A 25,107-nucleotide genomic window follows, 5' to 3' on the forward strand; every position below is an offset into this window, starting at 1 on the left:
GCCAGTGCCTGGCCCCGAGGGGTGGGGGTAGAACCAGAGCAAAACAGAGGGGCAGCAGGTCTGGGGGCAAACAGGTGTTCTCCAAAGAGCCCTTGATCTACTGACCTCTTCAGCCTTTATTCCAGAGACTATTTTCAAGCCACATTAAAGAGGCCTTACCCAGAAACAGACCCATACGTACAGAGAGCACACTGGTGGTTGCCAGTGGGGAGGGGGTGGAGGGATGGGCAAAAGGGAGTGAAGGCAAGTGGGAGGCGCAGGCTCTCGGCTATGGAATGAATACGCCAGGGAACACGGTCAAATGTCTTGCGATAGCGCCATATGGTGACGGATGGCAGCCACATGGTAGTCAGCTACATGGCATAACATATGGAACTGTCTAATCATTATGTTGTACACCTGCAACTAATGCAACATTGTGGGTCGACTGTACTTCAATTTAAAAAAAAGAAGCACAATTAAAAAACTTGAATTAGGGGCGCCTGGGTGGCTCAATCGGGGCTAAACCTCTGGCTCTTGATTTTGGCTCAGCTCATGATCTCACAGTTTGTGAGTTCGAGCCCGACGTTGTGGCCTCTGCACGCACAGTGCAGAACCTCCCTCGGATCCTCTCTCTCTGCCCATCCGCCACTTGCTCTCTCTCTCTTTCTCTCTCTCTCTCTCTCAAAAGTAAATATTTAAAAACTTGAACTATGTGATTTAAAAAAGAACTGAAAAATAAAGAGGTCTTGCTAAGGCACCAGGCCCTGTGGTCATGCCCTTGAAATGGAAGCAGAGTGGGGACAGGCGGATGATACCAAAGGTCCTTGAGTGTTGCAGGAGGCACAGGATACGCTATCATCCTGAAATGGTGATTCTCTATCCAGAGATGTGGGAGCAGAGAGCACTGTTTTATATCAAACCGAGCATGGGCATATTAAGGTATACAATGCAAACTCTGCAGGAATGTTTAAAATAGAGCACAAGACTTTAGGATTAGAACTACGCTCGCAAACACCATCCCCCAGCTCCAGGTACATGCTCAGTATCTGCTACAGTTGGAGTTCAGCCGTGGAAAAGCAGAATATATTTTTACTCTGTCTTTTTTTTTTTAATGTTTATTTATTTTTCAGAGAGAGAGAGAGAGAGAGAGAGAGAGAGACAGCAGGGGAGGGGCAGCAAGAGAGGGAGACACAGAATCCGAAGCAGGCTCCAGGCTCTGAGCTGTCAGCACAGAGCCTGACATGGGGCTCAAACCCATGACCGGTGAGATCATGACCTGAGGCAACGTCAAACGCTCATCTGCTTGTCTGACTGAGCCACCCAGAGGCCCCGATTTTCTCTTTGTCTTTATCTAGCAATTCTAAGGGTTAGATTTCAGGATCTTCTTCTCAGTTTTAAATAATAATGGCTTAATGACTTGCCCAAGCTCACCTAGCTGTGACTGAGCTAGAAGTATAAACCAAGAGTGTCTGATTCCACCACCCCATTCGAGAAGACAGCTGAAAGAACCTAATACCCTGCTCAGGCCACAAGGAGAGCATTTAAGCTCCTCAGTTATTTCCCAGATTTGCCAAGAGCACAGAGAATACGCTGGCAGGCAGAGAGAGATGGCTGTTGGAAACGAAGAACTGGAGCAGGTCCCCCAATGTCCAAACAGCCACTAACAGAGCATCAGGGACCCCTGAAACAAACAACAATGTCCCTTTTCCTACAGGTAGGGTGTGGTGGACACCAGTGATTCAGAGAACAAAATGTTTCTTTTTCATTTCATATAACACACCTTTCTTTTGATGTGTTGTGACTGAGGACATCACAGAAGCCTACCAGTGGTGGAAAACTGATTTCAATTTGATATATTCGCACAGTTTCTGGACCCTGGTGGAAACGTTAAATTATAGTGGTTTCTGGGGCGCCTGGGTGGCTCAATCAGTTAAGTGTCCGACTTCAGCTCAGGTCATGATCTCAAGGTTCGTGAGTTCGAACTCGACACTGGGCTCTGTGCTGACAGCTCAGAGCCTGGAGCCTGCTTCAGACTCTGTCTCCCTCTCTCTCTGCCCCTCCCCCGCTCATGCTCACGCAAGCGCACACACTCTCTCTCTCTCTCTCAAAACCAAATTAAAAAAAAATTATAGTGGTTTCCATGTATTTCCAAAAGCTAAAATTCATAGGCAGTGAAAGGCAGGTCTGGAAGCTGCCCCATGAGGAGAATCTTGGAGGACACAGAGCCTTCCTGCCTGAACAGCTCTGCCCACAGATTACAATCCGTGCAAGGAGAAGCAGAAAGGAGGCGGTTGTGGAATTCACCCATTCCACAGGTAGTTGTTCAGCCAAGCAACTGCTTTTGGCACTGAGGACACAACAGTGAACCAAACAGTCACAATGGTGCTTTCACTGAGTAGCTGAAACTAAAGCAAATTCCCAGTCGTCAGTGAGTATGGATATTACCTTAGTAACAGCAGCAGGAGCCTGCAGTAACTATTCTCTACCTGCTACTGATAGAGTTCACCTTCCTGGACCTTACCGAGTTTCCTAGCCTGTAAATGAAGACGGGGGTGACAGCCTTCAGTATGAGGTCTAGGACAACTAACCTGTTTAAAATACATAAAACAGCAAACACAGTATAGCAGGTGATAATGACATGGGCTTGGATCAGAGACCTGAGTTCAGGACACGACTCTGAGTCCATTATCCTGTGCACTGCAGAGGATATAAACATAAGCGAAAGAAAAGGAACTTAGAACAACACCCTGTCAATATTAACTTCTATTATGAACAATAATACAAACAGGAAGATAGAGAACTCACTGCTCCCTGAATGGTACCGAATAAGCATTCAATATAGGCGCCTCAGTTACTTTTCCTCTCGCCTCCTCTTTCTGTACTCAGGGGGGTGCCGGAAGGGGGCTGGGGACTCCCTGAAGGTCGATAAACCTGTGTCCCATCTCTGACTTCACTACAGACCAAAGAAACAAATGACTTCGAACTTCCTTGGGTTTTTACATCAGTTGTCCCTGAGAGGAGCCGAGTGACGCTTTCATCAGAATGAACTATGCTGGCTTCAGTTACCCAAGTACAGGAGGGGTTTTGTCCAAATTTTATATCGCTTATCACCCTTAATAATTCAGACCATGGCCTTGAGTTCCCCATTGGATGGGGCAGTAGAAGCAGCTCTCCTTACATGATAAAAATAAATGAAGGCAGGGGAGGAAGAGGGATAGAGCAAATCGTGTCAACTGAGGTCAAAGGAAATCAGGTCTGTATGCTATCTTCAATTGGAAATGGGAGCAACTCCACCAAAGGTCAACGTTAGGTAAAAGCCCGGCCCTGGAAAGCACTCACAGGAGAAAATCTCTCATCATTGTTTCCCTGACTGCCCTCCCTATGTCCCTCCCACTGGTCTTCAGCTGGGAGGAGGGGCCCATTCTTATAAAGAAGGAACCAGTTGATGATCAGAGGGGAACAGATGTCTTCACTTCTTCCCTGGCACCTTCATGCTCCTTTCAGCTTAATTAGCCAACTGTGCTCCCCTCGCACCTGGATGGGAATCTGGACGGGATTCTGGAAGGGAATCTGGATGGGAAATTGGAAGGCTGAGCAAACACCCACTGGGCCGGTGAAGGGCAGTCCACACCCTCTCCACCCTCTCCGTGCTCCACCTGAGCCCCAAGAGCCAGCTGCCTCTTCTAGGACTCTGGCCTATAGCTGGGACCCTCAATCAACTGCAGGGGCAGGTCTGAAGGGAAGCAGGCTCCAGAGAAAGTCCCTTACTCCCCAGCTGCCCCCTCAGCACCCAACCTACCTCGGTCCTTGGGAGAAGACGAGCAGATCTCAAAGCACCAGATACCTTTCTCAGTATCTTACACATATGAATTCATTCACTCCTGGCAAGAATGCTAAAAAGTGAGAATGTTGCTATTGTTTTTTTTTTTAACTGATGAAGGAACAGAAGCACAAAGAGATTAAATAATATGCCTCAGGTCATACAACTATTGAGTAGCAGAACTGGGATTAAGACCCAGACATTCCAACTCTAGAATCTGGGTTCCTCATCATGACACTAGAAGCTTGATGGGTGAGCTCACCGGCGAGCAGAGCTGAGTGAATATATTTGAGGTCTGGAGACCAACATGTGGACGTCCTTCAGCCCATCAAGCCAGAGAGCCCATGCAGAGCCAAGCTGCCCTAGAGAGATCAGCTGAGGAAAGAGACGTGGTTTCTGCTCTGGTGAGGTTTAGTGGTTAATAACAATGGCAGGTGTTTGCCGTGCACTTACCAAGTACCCCAACCTTATGTTACTATTTCCATTTTACACATGAGGAAAACAGACTCGGAGGAGAACATGCACAAGGTCATGTAGATAATTCAGAGGTAGAGCTGAGGTTTGAGGGTAGCTCTGTCCCCAAAGGAGCTATGCTTATCCTTCCTTGCGCCGGTTGAAAAGGCCATTCAGGTACAGGAGCGATCAGGAATGGGATGCCCTCTCCCCCGACCCCTGCCCTGTGCTACAGAAACCCCTGGGTCAGAAGAGCTAGACTTGGCCCCTGTCCCCTTCAGGCCCACCTGTGACTCCCTGCGAACAAAGCAGAACCTTGGGCTCAGCCCCTAACCCTGCCCCTACAGCCCTTCTCGACCAGGGAAAGGAGGTTCCCAGAAGCATGTCTTCCTGAAGGAGTCTGTCTTCTCCAAGCTCCCAGGAGAGTGGGCAGATGCCCGGAAGGATATGATCCTCCTGGTCTGGAATACCCCTGAGCCTTCCATGGAGACTTGTCCAGCCTGCTCAGTCCCCACACCCACCTGCCCTATCGCCCCAAGAGACGGAAAACTTGGCCTGATGGCCTCCTGGGGATGTTCTCTGTGATTTCAGATTTTTGTAAAATGGCCATTTTGGATTTTTTGAGAAGGCTTTTCTGAAGTTCTGCATTTGGAGACACATTGACGGTTTTCGAACTCACCATCATCATTACCCATCATTATCCTTGGTAACCTTGGTTTGAAATCTGCTCTGAGATTAATGTAGCTGTTCTTGCTTTCTTTTGATTATTGTTAGCATGGTGTATTTTCCTCTATCCATTTTTTAAAATTTATTTATCTTGAGAGAGAGAGGGTGTGTGCGTGTGCATGTGAGCAGGGGAGGAGCAGAGAGAGAGGGAGAGAGAGAACCCAAGCAGGCTCCATGCTACCAGTGCAGAGCCAGACACGGGGCTCAATCTCTCAAAGCATGAGATCATGACCTGAGCCGCAATCAAGGGTCTGACACTTAACAGGCTGAGCTGCCCAGGTGCCCCTCCTCTATCCATTTTTAATCAATATGCATCTTTATATCTAAAGTAAGTTTCTTGTAGACAACATATAGTTGGGTCTTGATTTTGCATTACTGCAACAATCTCTGTCTTTTCATTGGTTCTTTGAGCCCACTGATGTCCCAAGTGATTATTGACATAGGTGGATTAATATTTATCGCATCTGTTACTGTCTCCTATTTGTTCCCCTTGTTCTTTGTTCCTGTTTTTATCTTCCACTCTTTTTCTGTCTCTTGTGGTTTGAATTGAGCATTTCATACGATTCCATTTTCTCTCCTTCCTTAGCATATCCATTATACATCTCTCACTAGTGTTTTTGAAAAGCTACCATGGTCATTCCTTTCCAACTTTCTGCCAATCCAGACTGTCTCTCTGTTATTCACCAAGTCCATTCCGTGCAAGCCACTTTCTGCTCTCAGTGGGCCACGGTGAGTTATCAGTTATTCCGTTAACAACTTTATTTTGCATTCAGTCCTATGTAAATGCTGGGCTCTGCCTCCAGGAGTTGATGGTCACAGTTCCCATTTACTGAACATCTATTATGTGCCAGTCGCTTTCCTGGATGTTCTTGCTCCTTCAGAATGGGGATATTACTATTCCAGTTTCAGTGACTGGCTGCAGAAATGTCCCTCACTGTACATTGTTATCATTTTCTACCCCCCCCCCCAAAAAAATTAGGACAGTCCAGGATCTGAGTGGACATCTAACCCCTGATATCATCTGTTCTTGACAGGTTAGAAATCTGACTTCCTGCCCTCTGATTTCCTCCCGTGTTCATTTTTTTACCCCATGGAGGAAGGATCACTTGGCTTTAGTACCAGCAAGTACATATTGTGATTTTTTTTAATTAAATGTTTTTTAATTTTAAAATTTTACAGCACAGGCATTTGAAGATGAGTATTAAAAGGGATGACTTCACCCCTTCTGGGCATTCTGATCTAATCTTAGCTGTAATAATAATATTGCAGTAAAATGATAGGGGGCACAAAACATTTTGGGAGCACCCTGTCCATGGCTGATTCAATCAGTAATGGCCAAATTGCCCATGTGATGCCCTTTGTTTTGCCACTTCTGGGAATTTGAAATGGAAACTTTGAGATGGAGCCACCGATGAGAGTAGGTCAGAGTGGAGCTTAGCTGAATCACACTAATGGCGAAGCACTAATGCAAGGTCAGGGCACGCTGCTGCTACCGTTGGCCTGGGAGCAGCCTGGTCCCACCTCTCCTGTGGCCTCATTGTCCAGATTTTACTTGGATTCCAGCAGGTCCGTAGACTTATTCTTACCCTTTCTTAAGCCAACTGCAGGGACTTATGTTCCTAGCAAATATATGATCTGTAAGATAAATTGATTTTGCTTTAAAAAAAATGTACCTCACTCACAGAAATATAAAAGATATTCTCTTCTGAGTTTCAGATCATACACTGACTCTAACCAAACTCCCAGGCAAGTGGGTGTGAAGTTCCCAGCATGCACCTGACCCTGTGGCCAAAGTTGAAGAAGGGACAGAGAGCGGGGTGGGGTGGAGGGGAAGGGCAGGTGCAGTGGGCCAGTCCTATTCCATCCTGGAGGGAAGGGACAGGAGTGAGAGCAGAAAGCCTGGCTTAGGGCCAAAGGGAACAGGAAGAAAGGAAAAGGAGCCGACTTTTGTTCAGTGCTTGCTTCTCTCCTGCTGCCAGCTTGCTGGCTGCCACAGAGACAGGCTGGGTTGTTTCCTGGGCCGAGCACTTTTCCAAGAGCTGGGAAATAAACCACAACCAAACCCTCACTGACACCTTTGCCAAGCCAATAAACTGAAGTTCATGGGAAAGGTGAGCTCATCCAAAGGCAGTTTTCACTAATGAAAAACTGTGCAAGATATGAAAGTCACTTTTTTAATAGGAGCCTGGGGATAAATTTCTAAATCTTATGTATCTTTCTATAGAGTCGGGGTGCTTATGTGCAAGTATGCATGTGCCTTAGGGGGTAACTCTTTGGAAAGGAAAGCACAGTGTTAAAGAAATCCACTTACTGAGCATCCTTGGGCAAGTTACTTAACGTCTCTGAGCTTCAATTTCTTCATCCATTAAAAAAAAAAAAAGATAAATCACCCCATATGGTCATTTTGAGGATCAGATGGCCTGACATGTAATGCCTGGCACACGGTAAGCATTCAGTGGCAGGGTTTTTTTTTTATTATTATTATTCAACTGGACTTGGGATTCTGTCAGTTCCTACAGCAAGATCCTTCCTCAGCCCTTGCTGTCTGCATAGGAGAGAAAGTTCCACCAGTATGAATCTTAGCCCTCCACTCTTAAAACAGAAATTCCGCAGCATTCTCCTGGTACAATTTCTTTCCCTTTATAAGGAAGCTGTTCGAGGAAAGCAGCAGGAAACCGACTGAGCCCCCCGGGAGCCCCGAGATCAGGCTATCCTTAGGTGGACCAAGTGCAGCCTCTCCTCTAGGCACGTCTACCAATCTGGGTGGGGGTGGTGGGGTGGTGGTTGGCAGCGGACAGAGTGGTAGAGATAAAGGGTGCAAAGTGCTGAGATGGTCACTGATGAACAACAGCCCGCTCCCTAGCTCAGGTCATGATCTCACCGTTCGTGAGTTGAAGCCCCGCATCCAGCTGTACGCTGACAGCACGGAGCCTGCTTGGGACTTCTCTCTCTCTCTCTCTCTTCTCCCCTCCCCAACTCTTGCTGTCTCTGTCTCTCTCAAAATAAATAAATAAGTGCTAGCAAGTGCTGGGGAGCGGGCTGATGTTCATCAGTGACCATCTCAGCACTTTGCATGTTTTATCTCTACCACTCTGTCCACAACCAACCCCCCAGATCGGTCGATGTGCCTAGAGGAGAGGCTGCACTCGGTTCATATAAGGATAGCCTCATCTCGGGGCGCCCAGGGGGGACTCAGTCGGTTGACTGTCTGACTCTTGGGTTCAGCTCAGGTCATGATCTCACCATTTGTGAGTTCAAGCCCCACATCGGGCTCTGTGCTGACAGCTTGGAGCATGCTTGGGAGTCTTTCTCTCTCCTTCTCTCTCTGCCCCTCCCCCACTTGCTTGTGCAGTCTCTCTCAATAAATAAATAAATAAGCAAAAAAAAAAAAAAAAAAAGAATAGCCTGAACTCAGGTCACACAAGAATCTTTGTCTGACCCACTCAGGGTTTCATATTTTAATATAGCCAATCAGATTTTAAGAAGTCTAGAATTCTAGTGCCTCTTGAAAAGTCAGACATCAGGCCACACTGGGCTCTCCTTCCTCTGGATCAACAAGACGCTGGCACTCTGTAGCCACTGCCTCTTTCAGTTGAGGTGAGCAGTCTCCTGTCAACCAAAGTCCTGACCATTCCTTATTGCTTTGCACTACGGGCCTGGCCCCGCGGTGTCTGCAACATCTAGGCCAGGGCCATTCACTTACCCCTGCATCAGCCTTATATTCTGTGAGAAGACAAATAGCAAGGGATCCCACGAAGTCCCCAGCATGGGGCCACAAGAAAAAGGACGGGTGCTTTGCCCTGCAGGCTTTTCCAGTAGGAAAAGAGCCTTGGGTCAGGAGTCTGGCACCTGGGGTGTGTGAATTCATCCTCCCCTCTCACCTCTCTGGACTTCAGCTTCTCCTCTTGTGACTCGGGACAGTTGGAGAAGCGGGACTCAGAGATTCGCTTTGGCATGACTTTGTCATAATGCAGAGTCACGACCGTCTGGCTCAGCTGGGAGTAGAGCTGCCTGATGACCCCAGGCGCCTGGGCCATAGTTCAGAGCTAGTCCACCAGAAACAGGCTGAGCTCCTTGTGGGAATGCCAACTGGTGCAGCCACTCTGGGAAACAGTATGGAGGGGCCTCAGAAAGTTAAAAATAGAACTACCCTACGACCCAGCAATTGCACTACTAGGTATTTACCCAAAGAATACAAAAACACGAATTCAAAGGGATACGTGCACCTCGATGTTTACAGCACCATTATCTACAACAGCCAAACTATGGAAGCAGCCCAGGTATCTCTCAACTGATGAACAGTAAAGAAGATGTGGCATATATATATACAATGGAATATTACTCAGCCAAAAAAAAAAAGAACGAAATCTTGCCATTTGCAGTGACATTTTTTGCTAAGCTAAATAAGTCAGTCAGAGAAAGATAAATATCATATGATTTCCCTCCTATGGGGAATTTAAGTAACAAAACAAATGAGCAAAAGGAAACAAAAGAGAGACAAACCAAGACTGTTAACTATAGAGAACAAAGCGATGGTGACCAGAGGGGAGGCAGGGGGAGGGGTGAAATAGGTGAAGGGTTTAACGAGGGCACTTGTGATGGGCACCCGGTGTTGTTATGGAAGTGTGGAATCACTATATTGCACACCTGAAACCAATACTACACTGTATGTTAACTAACTGGAATTTATATAAAAACTTAAAAAAAAAAAAAAAAACAAAAAAACAGGCTGAGCTGAAAACTCCCAGCCCCCGGGCCTCAGCAGGAAGAAGGAGAAGAGCTAGAAGTCTCTGTCTCCTGCTGGGGCTGTTCATTTACCACCCAAAGTTGCATGGTGGGTGGGTGTCAGAGGAAGTGGAGGCCCTGGCTGGGGCCAGGCATGCAGTAAAAACTTGAAGTAGAGGGAGAAACACTAAAAGCAGGAGGGATGGGAAGATAAAAGGAGATAGGGAGAGAGGCTTCTGGCTAAAGAGCTGCATAATTCTGGACTAAAATAAAAATTCTATCCCAGGGGGCTAAAACCACTAAAAAGGGTCATCAATTTGTGTTGTGACTTATGCCGGTGCCACCCCAGCTCTGGAGACATTTCTACCCTTAGATCCCACCCCCCCACCGCCCTGCGGAGAATATGCTGTCTGCTTCCCCCTCCCCACCTGCCCCTCCAAGCCCTGGTCGCTTCCAAATGAGCCCTCAATTCTGTAAGCTGTTTTCTTAGATTGCATCTAACATAAAATGTTCCACTAGAATAATTTTGTTTTTGTTTCACCAAGCAAGAGAAAAGACCTGGGATGATTTGAAAAAGCAACCAAGCCCAGGCAGTTTTAATAGCCTAGGGGGTGGGGTGCTAAGAGTACTTTAACACAGGTTTAAAACAAAGTAGAAGCTCCAGAAATGCAGAGAGAGAGAAAGAGAATGAGAGAGAGATGGAGAGACAAGAGAGCAACACAGAGGAGCGAGTTTGAGGGCATCCTTCTCAAACCCCCACACCTCACCTGAAACCCAAGACAGGCCCTGGGAAAATGCCCGCAGCCAGAACCTCCCCATCAAAGAGCCCTGGCCTGGCACACTGTCCCTGCAGCTGGAGCCTTAGGCCAGTCTCATCAAACACAGCCTCGGTCTTTTACTCATTCAATACACATTTGCAGGGTTCTAAAGACTGGGGAAACCTTCAAGGTCAGAACTATGTCCCTTTTGTCCACTAACGTAAGTCCAGTGTCCGACATGCTCCTGGCACAATGGGTTGCTAATAAGCATTTGTTGATCAAACGATTACTTTGTGCCAGGCACTGATCTAGGCACAAGAGGATATGATGCAGAGTAAAAAAGACACAGCCTCTGTCCCATAGAGCTAACAATCTAGCTGGAGAGATAAAGACCTTAAGAGACTATTACACTACAGCATGCTAAGTGGGGGTTGGGGGGGGGGGGTCAGGGTGCTATGAATATACACAGGCGGAGCATCTGGAAAGCTTCCTGGAGGAAGAGACATTCAATCTTTAACCCTTAGACACGAAGGATGACAAAGAGTCATCCAGGAGAAGTGGAGGGGGGTGGTGTGGGGAGACTGCAGGCAGAGGAAACAGCGTTGTGACGACTCAGTGACCAGACGGAATGGGACATCCAAGGAACAGAGAGAGATCTGGGGCAACCGGATGGTTGGAGACAAGAAGGTGAAGGTTTGGAGAGAGTTTGGTGAGGGAGAACACACCGCTTTACACAGGGCCTGAGAAGCCAGGGTAAGGCATGTCTGTACTTCATCCTAAAGCAGTGGGGGGCATTCAACAGACGTTTATCAAGCAACTTCTTTATGTCAAGACTGGCCTGGGCATTGTGAATTCAGAGGAAAGCAAATCAGTGGTGACCCTTGCCCTCATGGACTTCAGTGTAGTGCGGGGACCAGACACGAATCAAAAAATAACTGAACAAACCAATGTGTAACCATGAAGGGAGATAAACAGTCCAGAAGAGCCCTGCCAGACCTTCCTGTGTTGATGGACATATGTAAATACAGCATAGCCACATAGGCTAGTGTGCACTTAGGACGTCACTAACGTGACTGAAAAACCAAGTGTTTCATTTTATTCAATTTTTATTATCTTAAATTCAAATTGAAATAACCGTAGGTGGCTAGTAGCTACCTTATTGGACGGTATAGAAAAAAATGAAGCCAGATCTGAGAACACATAACAAAGGAAGCTGGTCTTATCTAGGGGAGCAGGACATTCTTGGGGATGTGACATGACCTAGCATCTCAATTATGAGGTGGCAGATACTGCTGATGGTCCTGTGTCCAAATTCCTAATATGTAGCGGAAAGAACTCGACAGCCAGAATACAAGAGATCGGGGTTCAAACCCCGGTTCAGTGACTTACGTGCTGGACAATGCATTATTCAAGCCCTCGATTTGCTCTGAGCCTCAGTTTCCTCATCCGCAAAACAGAAATAAACTGTTCCACCAAATTCACAGAACTGTTATGAGGATCCAATGAAAGTGCGTACACAAAAAAAAAAAAACTTTGAAAACTATAAATACTACACGAGTGTAATACATGATTTTAGTATCTCTTTTGCTGATTACAGGAGAAACACATGCCCATTGTAGAAAAATCGGAAAATGTAGAAAGACTCAAAAGGCAAACAAACAAACAAATTTAAATAACATAATACCTCAGCTGTCTCTTCAGTCATCTTTCTTTGCATATGTGTGCCCATCTGTAATTTTTAAAACAAATACCTAGAGCACACCTGCGTGCTGTTTTGTGGTCTACTTTTTTCCCTTAGCAATATATCACGAACCTTCCTCCGAGTCGTTAGTTTTCTACAACATGGTTTTGAATGGCTGCAGAGTGCTCCGTAAGAAGTTGTGATTTTACCTTCAGAGCCCATTACTTCCTTCATTAGCAGGGTGAGAGCGAGTCGAGGGACTCTGCTCCCTCCCCATCTCGAGGCTGGCATTGGGCCCAAGGATGCTGCCCACACGTTCAAATTCAGTGCCCGGTTCCTAGAATCCATTGCCCCGATGCCTCCGAGCAAACCGAATCATGAAGGAGGAAGTCTCCCAAGGCGCTCGGCTCACCCCACCCATCTCTTCCCAGTGGTTTCTCCTCTCCCTGGAAGCCAGCCAAGCCCAGAGAGCAGCAAGAGTTGCAGATTCAGCGGTAATTAACACTTCGGCACCTGGCACCCGGTGCTGTGTGGGTGGCACTCTCCAGGGTGACCATCCAGCTGCCCTCACCCGCCGCCTCTACACCAAGCTACTTGGGGAAAGTGTGTTTTGTGTGTGTGTGTATGTGTGTGTGTGTGTGTGTGTGTGTGTGTGTGTGTGTGTGACTGGTCAATTTCCCTGGACTTTAATATTTTCAAAGTTCAGGGGCCCCGGGGGCCCCCTGAGCAGCCCTCCTGCTGAATTGGTTTTCAGACTGTGCCACTTTAAACATGATTCAAGAAAAATTACCGGAGCCTCCACTCCATCTGTCTCTGGAAATGGTCTTTGTGCTTAGATCATTTGCCAGCGACACTCCATCTCCACAATTACCTCGGCTATTTTATCTTTATCTGTCCGAAACACTGAAGGGGAAGCAGCAGATAACGCCATTATTTAAGTGACTCGTTCAGCCTAAATACTTTTGCACCTCAGACTGCGAAATACCGCCCGCTGCACTGGCCTCTCCCCCGGGGGACCAGCCCCTGCGCTGCCTTTAGGTTTCAGGCATGGTAAAGAGGGGCTGCTGACGGAACAGTGTCGCCACAGCCCGGCTGCATCCTTAGGAGCCCAGGAACGGAACCGAACCCCTAGTCCCAGCTAGAACTGCTTCTCCACACTCCCTAACCCCCAGGTGGCCCCATGGCAGAGGCGGGTACTCTAACAAGCCTCCAAGACGAGCGTGTCTTCTATGTAACTGGAAGTTTCTGCAGTGGATGAAGCATGAGAGGTTAGGAGAAAAAGGCAAGGATCAGAGGGTTCGGATGTTACCCTACCTGGTCCCCACCCATGCATCTTTTTACATATTTACTATATGCACATATGTTAGCCACCAAGAGGAAGAAAGAGGCTACCACATGCCTCCCTCCTGCCGGGAGATAAAACATCAAAAGATAATGAACGAAACCAGGCAGTACAGGCCAGGTTAATACGAACAGCTAGCACTTACGGAGCTCTCACTACGTGCCAGGCAACCTGCTAAGCACTTCATCACATTTTCTTATTTACTCCTTGCAACTACCCTATGAGGTGTGCCTGAGGAACCTCATTTTTCAGGAAGACACGGAGCTATGGTGAGCTTAAATGACTCGCCCAACGTCACACACAAGCAGTGGTTGCAGCCAGGACTTGCCGCTTTGCAAGCAAGATGCTGCTGCTTCCAAAGGAAGCAGTTACGGGAAAGGAAAGGGAGGGCACAGTCCCACTTCTACTAAAGCCGATCCACCTGCCATTTCAAGTGTTGGGACCAGAGACTGACACGCCCAGTGGGTGGTGAACACAGCTCCCCATCCACCCGGTTCTTCTCCCAGAGACGCATTCTCCACATTTCATACCCGAGGTGTGGCCCTTTCGGGATTTCTTTCTTTCTATTCTTTTCTCCCCTAAAAACGAGATTCCATTCTTTCCACTCAAGGACTGGGTCAAAACCAGGAGAAATACCAGCCACATGGAACAGGGGAGCATCCTGGTAGTCGAGCCAGGTCATGGAGCAGAGGTGCCTAGGACAGATACGACCTGAGAAGTCAAATGAATTCCAGGTAAGTAAGGGAGCAAGAAAAGCCCATGACACCATGGGACAAGCCACGCCAGATCTTGGACCCAAGGTAAGAGTCAGAGCAGACAGGAAATGAGGCAGGAGGTCTGGCTTAGGGTGCAAGCCCCAGCGGTAGGCTCTGAGACAAGGCTGGGTGTGAGAATTTTTGGGGGGAGTGGCTCTGAGAATCAGCAGTAGTGGGGTGGGGGCTGAGATAAGGAGAGGAAGGAAGCAAATAAGAAGGTGTTAATAAGAAGTTTACCATTTGGGGGATGCCTGGGTGGCTCCATCGATTAAGCGTCTGACTTCAGCTCAGGTCATGATCTCATGGTTCATAAGTTCGAGCCCCACATCGGGCTCTGTATTGACAGCTTAGAGCCTGGAGCCTGTTTCAGATTCTGTGTCTCCCTCTCTCAGATCCTCCCCCATTCACTCTCTCTCTCTCTCTCTCTCTCTGTCTCTCAGAAATAAACATTAAAAAAAGAAGTTTACCATTTGGGGCAGTTGGGGCTTGTTGTACCAGGAATCCCAGGAGAAGATGTGGGGCACATCTCAGAGCGGTCCCACCTCAGGGGTTAGGAAACTAGGTTATTTGTCCAGCAACACCTTCACATGAATAGTTGGGGGCTGCTCCCAAGTGAGGTAGCGCCCAGCATGTGCACTGCCCCACCTGCTCAGGCTAAGCGGGCTTCTACAGCCAGAGGGAGCCTGCAGGCAGAGGATCGCAGGGGCTTGCAGAAAAGAGGCCTGGTTGGGTGGGCCTCAGCACGTGACAAGGTCAGAGCCAGAATAAGTAGTAACTGGGAGGGAAAGAGAACAAGAACACAGGGCAAGTCCTTCAGCTATAGGGGACAGAAGGGTTGTGCGCTCCTGCGTGCAGCCTGGGTAAGGACCATCTGACACAGAGACAGGCAGGGGCAGAGTCTCCGCGGGGAGGGCTGGATTGATGGGGAGGTCCTCTGGCCCTCAAGGACCTGCTCCCATGCCCCTTCCCTGTCCTAGGGATGAGCTGGCCACCCAACCTGCAGATCAGACTCTGAGCAATGGAAGGACACCCTGCCAGTCCCTGGTCCTCTGTCACCTTCTAGGTCTCTCTCTCTTCTCCCACTCTGCTCTTCAGGGTCTGCTTCCCCCAAGCACTTGATCCCCAGGCCAGGGCGAGGTGATCCTACTGAGATGGCTTCTCCTTTCCTTCAGCCCAGATCTACAGCCTGACCCTGTGACAGTGGCCCCAGAACTGTCATTCTGCAAATAACTGTGGCCAGGGCAAAGAGGGGCAGAAGCCAACGTGAGGATCTGAGACAGGCATCTGTAAGTGCACATTTGGAAAAACCCAGACCTCTGAGCAGAAACTCTATTTCAACTTTCTCACTTTATTCTTCCTTAACCTCAGACTGAGGGGGAATAAACCTTCTTTGATTTGTAGACTGAAGTCTTTAAAGAGCTAGCTTGTCTCTTTTAAATTTATTTTTTCCTTCTGCTTGGGGCAGTTGCCAGGGGCCCCAAATGGGAATTTGGTACCTTGGTCAGTTGGCTCAAAATGTCAAAAGTTACTGTAGGGGATATCATGCCACCAATCCATCTTTCCTGCTAATCCAAAAGTCAAATAAGTTCATGGAGGGCTTTTTTTTCCCCTAGAATTTCAGGCTCCCTGAGGACTAATTTCTCTGAAAGCTGCATTAAACTAATAGCACCATAAAAGGCCCATTGTGAGATGTAATTGGTTTGCAGGACTTTCCAATAAAAATAATAAAAAGACTGACAAAGGCAGTTTCCAAAGGTCAATTATCTTTGTGTTGCTTGAGTTGAGTGGAGGTCAGTCCCAGAATCCCATTTTATAGGTGTATTAATCAAAACCGGGCCTGCCCTGCCCATCTGACCCCATCAGCTGTCAGAGAAATCACAGGCTCCACCTCATGTGGATTACCAAAAGGATGCTTTGGGCTCCTCTTTTCCCCAGAAGAGATTGGCCCATCATCACCGTGGATGCAGAGTTGGAAGCTGAAGTTTTCAAGGCAGCAAAACTATACCCTGAACACAAGAAAGAAAAGATAACTCAGTGATCTGGGCAGGTGTATGACAGGCAGTGTGCTCAGAGATAAGGCCACCATCCCCAAGGAGCTGAAGAAGTATGTTAGTCTTGGCTCTTGGTTATATTTAACCAAAACTAACTAAAAACTAGCTTAAGTAAAAGTAAAAATTATTTAGCTTAAATAATGGAATTTTAAGGTTGGCTGGATCCAAGGGCTCAAAGAAATTCAACTCACTGATGACAGAAAGTTCTCATTATTCTCTCTCTCATTTATCTATCATCTATCTACATACATCTATCTATCTATCTATCTATCTATCTATCTATCTATCTATCACCTTTCTTTGTCTATATCTGCACTGCTGGTCCCTGCTCTCAGACAGGCTGTCTGCCACATGGCAGGCAAGAAGACATGAGGCAGCCTTATCGCCCATTTTCCCCAGTGAGTTACTTCACCATAAAGAGACTTTTTCTCCTAATGTTCACATATCAATTCCAGGAAAACCAAAATAAAACAAAACAAACACAAAACCTCTCATTAGCCCTGTTTGGATCACATGCCCACCCCTGGACCAATCACTATATCCACAGGGTTGCAAGAATATGATTTCTCAGATTGGGTCACATGCTCAGCCCTGTGGCTAGGAGGTCTAGAGAGAGGGCATAACAACATGTTTGACAATCAACCAGATCATACCAAGTAGGGAGAAAAGAGGCTCCCCCAAGGGCAGGATACTGGCAGACAAAATCGGACCCACCCAAAGACAATTACCCAACTTAAAAATGCACTCTACCAAATAAGAATACTATCTGGGGTCGAAAATAGATTAGAATCCCTCTCTATGGAGATAAAAGAAGAAAAGCTAGTCAGGATGAAATAAAAAATGCTATAACTGAGCTGCAATCTCGAATGGATGCCACGGTGGCAAGGATGAATGAGCTGTGAATCAGTGATATAGAGAACAAATTTATGGAGAATAATGAAGCAGAAAAAAAGAGGGAGACTAAGGCAAAAGAGCACAATTTAAGAATTAGAGAAATCCGGGCACCTGGGTGGCTTAGCGTCCAACTTTGGCTCAGGTCACAATCTCGCAGTTTTTGAGTCTGAGCCCCACATCAGGCTCTGTGCCGAGAGCTCAGACCCTGAAGCCTGCTTCAGATTCTGTGTCTCTTCCTCTCTTGCCCCCTCCCATGCTCATCCTCTCTCTCTCTCTCTCTCTCTCTCTCTCTCTCTCTCTCAGTAATAAATAAACATTTAAAAAATTAAAAAAAAAAAGAATTAGAGAAATCAGTGACTCATTAAAAAGGAACAACATCAAAATCATAGGGGTCCCAGAAGATGGAGAGAGAGAAAAAGGGGTAGAAGGGTTATGTGAGCAAATCATAGCAGAAAACTTTCCCAACCTGGGGAAAGACACAGACATCAAAATCCAAGAAGCACAGAGGACTCCCATAAGATTCAACAAAAACTGACCATCAACAGGTATATCATAGTCAAATTCACAAAATACTCAGGTAAGGAAAGAATCATGAAAGCAACAAGGGAAAAAAGTCCTTGACCTACAAGAGAGGACAGATCAGGTTTGCAGCAGACCTATCCACAGAAACTTGGCAGGCCAGGAAGGAGGGTCAGGACATAGTCAATGTGCTGAATTGGAAAAACATGCACCCAAGAATTCTTTATCCAGCAAGGCTGTCATTCAAAATAGAAGGAAAGATTAAAAGTTTCCCAGACAAACAATAACCACAGGAGTTTGTGACCGCTAAACCAGCCTTGCAAGAAATTTTAAGGGGGAATCTCTGAGGGGAGAAAAGATGAAGAAAAAAAAAAGACCAAAAGCAACAAAGACTAGAAAGGACCAGAGAACACCACCAGAAACTCCAACTCTACAAGAAACATAAAGGTAATAAACTCATATCTGTCAGCACTCACTCTAAACGTCAATGGACTAAATGTTCTAATCAAAAGACATAGGGTAACAGAATGGATAAGAAAACAATATCCATCTATATGCTGTTTACAAGAGACCCACTTTAGACCTAAAGACAACTTCAGATTGAAAGTAAGGGGATGAAGAACCATCCATCATGCTAATGGTTGACAAAAGAAAGCCGGAGTAGCCATATTTATATCAGACAATCTAGACTATAAAATAAAGACTGTAACAAGAGATGAAGAAGGGCATTACATCATAATTAAGGGTCTATCCACCAAGAAGACCTAACAATTGTACACATTTATGCTCCAAATGTGGAGCATCCAAATATATAAATCAATTAATCACAAACATAAACTCATTGATAATAATACCATAATTAATAGCAGGGGACTTCAACACCACACTTACAACAATGGACACATCATCTAAACAGAAAATCAACAAGGAAACAGTGGCTTTGAATGACACACTGAGCCAGATGGACTTAATAGGTATATTCAGAACATTTCATCCTATAGCGGTGGAATATACATTCTTCTCCAGTGCACATGGAATGGTCTCCAGAATAGATCACGTGCTGGGACACAAATCAGCCCTCAATAAGTACAAAAAGACTGAGATCATACCATGCATATTTTCAGACCACAATGCTATGAAACTCGAAATCAACCACAAGAAAAAAATTAGAAACATAACAAATATTTGGAGACTAAAGAACATCTTACTAAAGAATGAATTGGCTTCTCAAGAAGTTAAAGAAGAACTTAAAACGTATATGGAAGCCAATGAAAATGATAACATGAAAACCTCTGGGATGCAGCAAAGGCAGTTATAAGAGGGAGGTATATAGCAATCCAGGCCTTCCTAAAGAAGGAAGAAAGGTCTCAAATACATAACCTAACCTTACACCTTAAAGAGCTGGAAAAAGAACAGCAAGTAAACCCAAAGCCAGCAGAAGACAGGAAATAATAAAGATTAGAGCAGAAATCAATGCTATCGAAACCAAAAAAAACAAAAACAAAAACAAAAACAAAAACAAAACAAAACCCAGCAGAAGAGATCAATGAAACCAGAAGCTGGTTCTTTGAAAGAATTAACAAAATTGATAAACCACCAGCCAGTTTGATCAAAAAGAAAAAGGAAAGGACCCAAATAAATAAAATGAAGAATGAAAGAGGAGAGATCACAACCAACACAGCAGAAATAAAAACAATAATAAGAGAATAGTATGAGCAATTATACACCAATAAATGGGCAATCTGGAAGAAATGGATAAATTCCTAGAAACAGATAAACTACCACTACTGAAACAGGAAGAAAGAGAAAATTTGAACAGACACATAACTAGTAAAGAAATCAAATTAGTAATAAAAAATCTCCCAAAAAACAAGAGTCCAGGGCCAGATGGCTTTCCAAGGGAATTCTACCAAACATTTAAGTAAAAGTTAACACCTATTCTCTTGAAGCTGTTCCAAAAAATAGAAATGGAATGAAAACTTCCAAATTCTTTCTATGAAGCTAATATTACCTTGATTCTAAAACCAGACAAAGACCCTACTAAAAAGGAGAACTATAGACCAATTTCCCTGATGAACATGGATGCAAAAATCCTCAACAAGATATTAGCCAACTGGATCCAACAATACATTAAAAAAAATTATTCACCACGGCCAAGTGGGATTTATACCTGGGATGCAGGGCTGGTTCAATATCCACAAAACAATCAATGTGATTCATCACATCAATAAAAGAAGGGACAAGAACCACGTGACCATCTCAATAGATGCTGAGAAAGCCTTTGACCAAATACAGCATCTTTCTTAATAAAAACCCTTAAGAAAGTAGGAATAGAAGGATCATACGTCAAGATCATAAAAACCATATGTGAACGACCCACCACTAATATTATCCTCAATGGGGAAAAACTGAGAGCTTTCCCCCAAGGTCATGAACAAGACAGGGATGTCCACTCTCACCACTGTTATTCAACATGCTATTGGAAGTCTTAGCCTCAACAATCAGACAACACAAAGCAATAAAAGGCATCCAAATCGGCCAGGAGGAGGTCAAACTTTCACTCTTTACAGATGACATGATACTCTATATGGAAAACCCAGAAGATTCCACCAAAAAACTGCTAGAACTGATCGATGAATTCAGCAAAGTGGCAGTATATAAAATCAATGCACAGAAATCGGTTGCATTCCTATTCACCAATAATGAAGCAATAGAAAGAGAAATCAAGGAATCAACACCATTTACAATTGCACCAAAAACCATAAAATACCTAGGAATAAATCTAACCAAAGAGGTGAAAAATCTATACACTGAAAACTACAGAAAGCTTATGAAAGAAATTGAAGAAGACACCAAAAAATGGAAAAAGATTCCATGCTCCTGGATAGGAAGAACAAATATTGTTAAAATGTCAATACTACCTAAAGCAATCTACATATTCAATGGAATTTCTATCAAAGTAACACCAGCATTCTTCACAGAGCTAGAACAAACAAACAAACAACCCTAAAATTTGTATGGAACCAGAAAAGACCCTGGATAGCCAAAGCAATCTTGAAAAAGAAAACCAAAGCAGGAGACATCACAATCCCAGACTTCAATCTGTATTACAAAGCTGTAATCATCAAAACAGTATGGTACTGGCACAAGAACAGACACTCAGATCAATGGAACAGAATAGAGAACCCAGAAATGGACTCACAAATGTATGGCCAACTAATCTTTGACAAAGCAGTAAAGAATAACCAATGGAATAAAGACAGTCTCTTTAACAAGTGGTGCTGGGAAAACTGGACAGTGACATGTAGAAAAATGAACCTGGACCACTTTCTTACACCGAAACAAACTCAAAATGGATGAAAGACCTAAATGTCAGACAGGAAGCCATCAAAATCCTCAAGGAGAAAGCAGGCAACAACCTCTTTGACCTTGGCCGCAGCAACTTCTTACTCAACACATCTCCAGAGGCAAGGGAAACAAAAGCAAAAATGAACTAATGGGACCTCATCAAAATAAAAAGCTTCCACACAGCAAAGGAAGCAATCAGCAAAACCTAAAGGCAACCAACAGAATGGGAGAAGATATTTGCAAATGACATATCAGATAAAGGGTTAGTATCCAAAATCTATAAAGAACTTATCAAACTCAACACCCAAAAAACAAATAATCCAGTGAAGAAATGGGCCAAAGGCATGAATAGACACTTTTCCAAAGAAGACATAGAGATGGCCAACTGACACATGAAAAAATGCTCAACATCACTCATCATCTGGGAAATACAAACCAAAACCACAATGAGATACCACCTCACACCTGTCAGAATGGCTAACATTAACAACTCAGGCAATGACAGATGTTGGTGAGGATGCAGAGAAAGAGGATCTCTTTTGCACTACTGGTAGGAATGCAAACTGGTGCAGCTACTCTGGAAAACGGTATGGAGTTTCCTCAAAAAAATTAAAAATAGAACTACCCTATGACCCAGCAACTGCACTACTAGGTATCTATCTAAGGGATATAAGTATGCTGTTTTGAATAGGCACATGCACCCCAAGTTTACAGCAGCACTATCAACATAATCAAAGTATGGAAAGAGTCCAAATGTCCACCAATGGATGAATGGATAAAGAAGATGTGGTATATATATATATATATATATATATATATATATATATATATACATATATATACACACACACACACACACACACACACACACACACACACACACAATGGGGTATTACTCAGCAATCAAAAAGAATGAAATCTTGCTATTTGCAACTACGAGGATGCAACTAGAGGGTATTATGCTAAGCGAAATTAGTCAGTCAGAGAAAGACAAATATCGTATGACTTCACTCATATGAGGACTGTAAGAGACAAAACAGTTGAACAGAAGGGAAGGGAAGCAAAAATAATATAAAAACAAGGAGGGGGACAAAACATAAGAGACTCTTAAATATGGAGAACAAACAGAGGGTTGCTGGAGGGGTTGTGGAAGGGGGGAACGGGTTAAATGGGTAAGGAGCATCAAGGAATCTACTCCTGAAATCATTGTTGCACTATATGCTAACTAATTAGGATGTAAATTTAAAAAATAAATTAAATAAAAAATTTAAAAAAGAAATAAACTTTATAAATAAATAAATAAATACTTTTTTAAATAAAAAAAAGCACTCTACCAGTTAGTGAAAGGTGTCCTTCATTCCAAATATTCCACTGATTATTCATCCCTCGTTTCTCTCACCCATCCATCCATTTATCTGGCAAAAGAGTTGGTTTTACAGGAATAAGATCTTTTACTTCTTGTCCCTGCTCAAAATAAAATTAAAAAAAATAAAAATAAATAATTGCTATTTCAGGGGTCTAAGTCTCTCCAAAATGATGAATTACCCTCAAGTCCTATATTGTACAAAACTCAATAAGGATGCACAAGAAAGAATGGAAGACTGTACAACAGAATGCTAACATTGGTTATCCCTAAGTAGTGTGGGTGGCTCCTTCTTTTTCTTTATTGTGTTTTGTGTTTATATATATATATATATATATATATATATATATATATATATTGTGTTTTGTATTCTTTATTGTGTATTTTATTCTTGTGTTCTTTATATATATATATATATATAGTGTTTTGTATTCTTTATATTATATAAAAAAATATATATATATATAGTGTTTTGTATTCTTTATTGTGTATTGTGTTTTCCAATCTTACTATAATGAAAATGTATTGCTCATATCATTTTAAAAAGGGAAAAGTAGGGACAACTGAGTGGCTCAGTCAGTTAACCATCCGACTTCAGCTCAGGTCATGATCTCACGGTCTGTGAGTTCAAGCCCCACATCAGGCTCTGTGCTAACAGCTCAGAGCCTAGAGCCTGCTTCAGATTTTGTGTCTCCCTCTCTCTCTAGTCCTCCTCCACTTGCGTTCTGCCTCTCTCTCTCTCTCTCTCTCTCTCTCTCTCTCTCACTCTTTCCCTCTCAAAACTAAATAAACATTAATTTTTTTTTTTTTTAATAGGGGCACCTAGGTGGCTCAGTTGGTTGAGCGTCTGACTTCAGCTCAGGTCATGATCTCGCGGTTTGTGAGTTCGAGTCCCTCATCGTGTTCTGTGCTGACAGCTCAGAGCCTGGAGCTGGCTTCGGATTCTGTGTCTTTCTCCCTCTGCCCCTCCCCCACTCGTGCTCTGTCTCTGTCTCTCTCAAAAATAAACGTTAAAAATTAAAAAAAAAAAATTTTAAGTAAATAAAAATAAAAAGGAAAAAGTAATGCTAAAAACCTCTTAATCTCATTCTTCTGATTCTATATGCACCAAGCAACCATTTCGAACTTAGACTAGTTTCCCAAGTCAACTTTGCTACAAAAGAGAGAACAGACCATCCAGAGTACTCAGTACATCTTTCCATAATGATAGTACTCAGTCATGCTAATTCAAGTGTTTCCTGAGTCTCGGACTGCTCACAAGATGCTAACCCAACACCCAGCTTCTTCTTGACAAAACTTGAAGGCAGCACCCAAGACCCTGGAGGATAAAAGTGTTTGCCTCCTCACAATAGCCCTCCAGTGGCCAGCCACATTTGCTGCCGGCCACAAAGCCATGACTCATTAGCAGCTAAGTAAAGGACTGTACATTTTCTATCATCTACATGAGGGGTAGTCTTTTGAAGCAATCAGCGATTGTCCACTCTGAGCATGAAAGGAATGTGCCCTTCCTGCGAACAGCAGCAGGAATGTTCCAGCTGGAGTCTGGGGCTCCATAAAGAGTCATTCCAGCATTGAGAATAAAAGTGGAAATTATCAGACCTTTGAAATAGCTTCAGCTTAGATCTTACTATTTTGAATAGGATCAAAGTGCCTTCGTATAGTACAGTACTTTTCATGGAGTGCTTTGTCACACAGGTATGGAAATACACATATATGCCAATCAAAAGTATTTTAAACTCTTATACCCGGATCCATCTTGGTAGAAGTAGGATTGCTGATCAAATAGGAAATACAGTTTTTAAAGGATGTTTGTGCTTCTCCGAGGTGAAACCATTGAATGACTGAACACGAAGCTACGTATGTAATATTCACATGGACTCTGAATCTGATAAATTTCCAAGGAAAGCAACTATCAATCAGAAATCAACTAACATTTACTATTCATCGCCTGTGATTTATACATTCTTTTCAAGAAGTGCCTTACAATAAACCTACAAGGTTTTGAAGGTGGGAAACCAGTGACTAAATCTAGTAACAGGAACAACCAGAGTTTCATCCAAGTCTGTCTTTTTTCAATGTTTATTTATTTTTGGGACAGAGAGAGACAGAGCATGAACGGGGGAGGGGCAGAGTGAGAGGGAGACACAGAATCGGAAACAGGCTCCAGGCTCCGAGCCATCAGCCCGGAGCCTGACGCGGGGCTCGAACTCACGGACCGCAAGATCGTGACCTGGCTGAAGTCGGACGCTTAACCGACTGTGCCACCCAGGAGCCCCTATCCAAGTCTGTCTTGACTCTGTCCCCTACTTCTTTCTATGACACCTGTGTGACCTTCCCAGCAACCCCCAACTATATCTGCACATAGCATTGCACATCCATGGGCATCACATGTAGAACTCGTGCAATGCTCAAGTGCCACATTTTCTGCATTGACTACATATTAATATGCAGGCAATGGAAAAGGATGCCAAGTCAGAATAACTCAAATGAAAAAGGAAAACAGAAGGGAGAGTTAACTCTGAACAAATAAAATCAATTCAACTTAGAGTCCCTCTTCTACTCATAGAAAGTAGCAGCTGAGCAGTGGGTTCTGGATGAGCTTGGCCATTTCTGGCTTAAATACAACCTCTTCAGAGGAAATTTCCTGAAGTGTCAGGTGGGCATAATTCTAAAATGTAATGCTAAACGTC

This window comes from Lynx canadensis, chromosome D2 (assembly GCF_007474595.2).
Source record: "Lynx canadensis isolate LIC74 chromosome D2, mLynCan4.pri.v2, whole genome shotgun sequence".
NCBI classification, from domain to species: Eukaryota; Metazoa; Chordata; class Mammalia; order Carnivora; family Felidae; genus Lynx; species Lynx canadensis.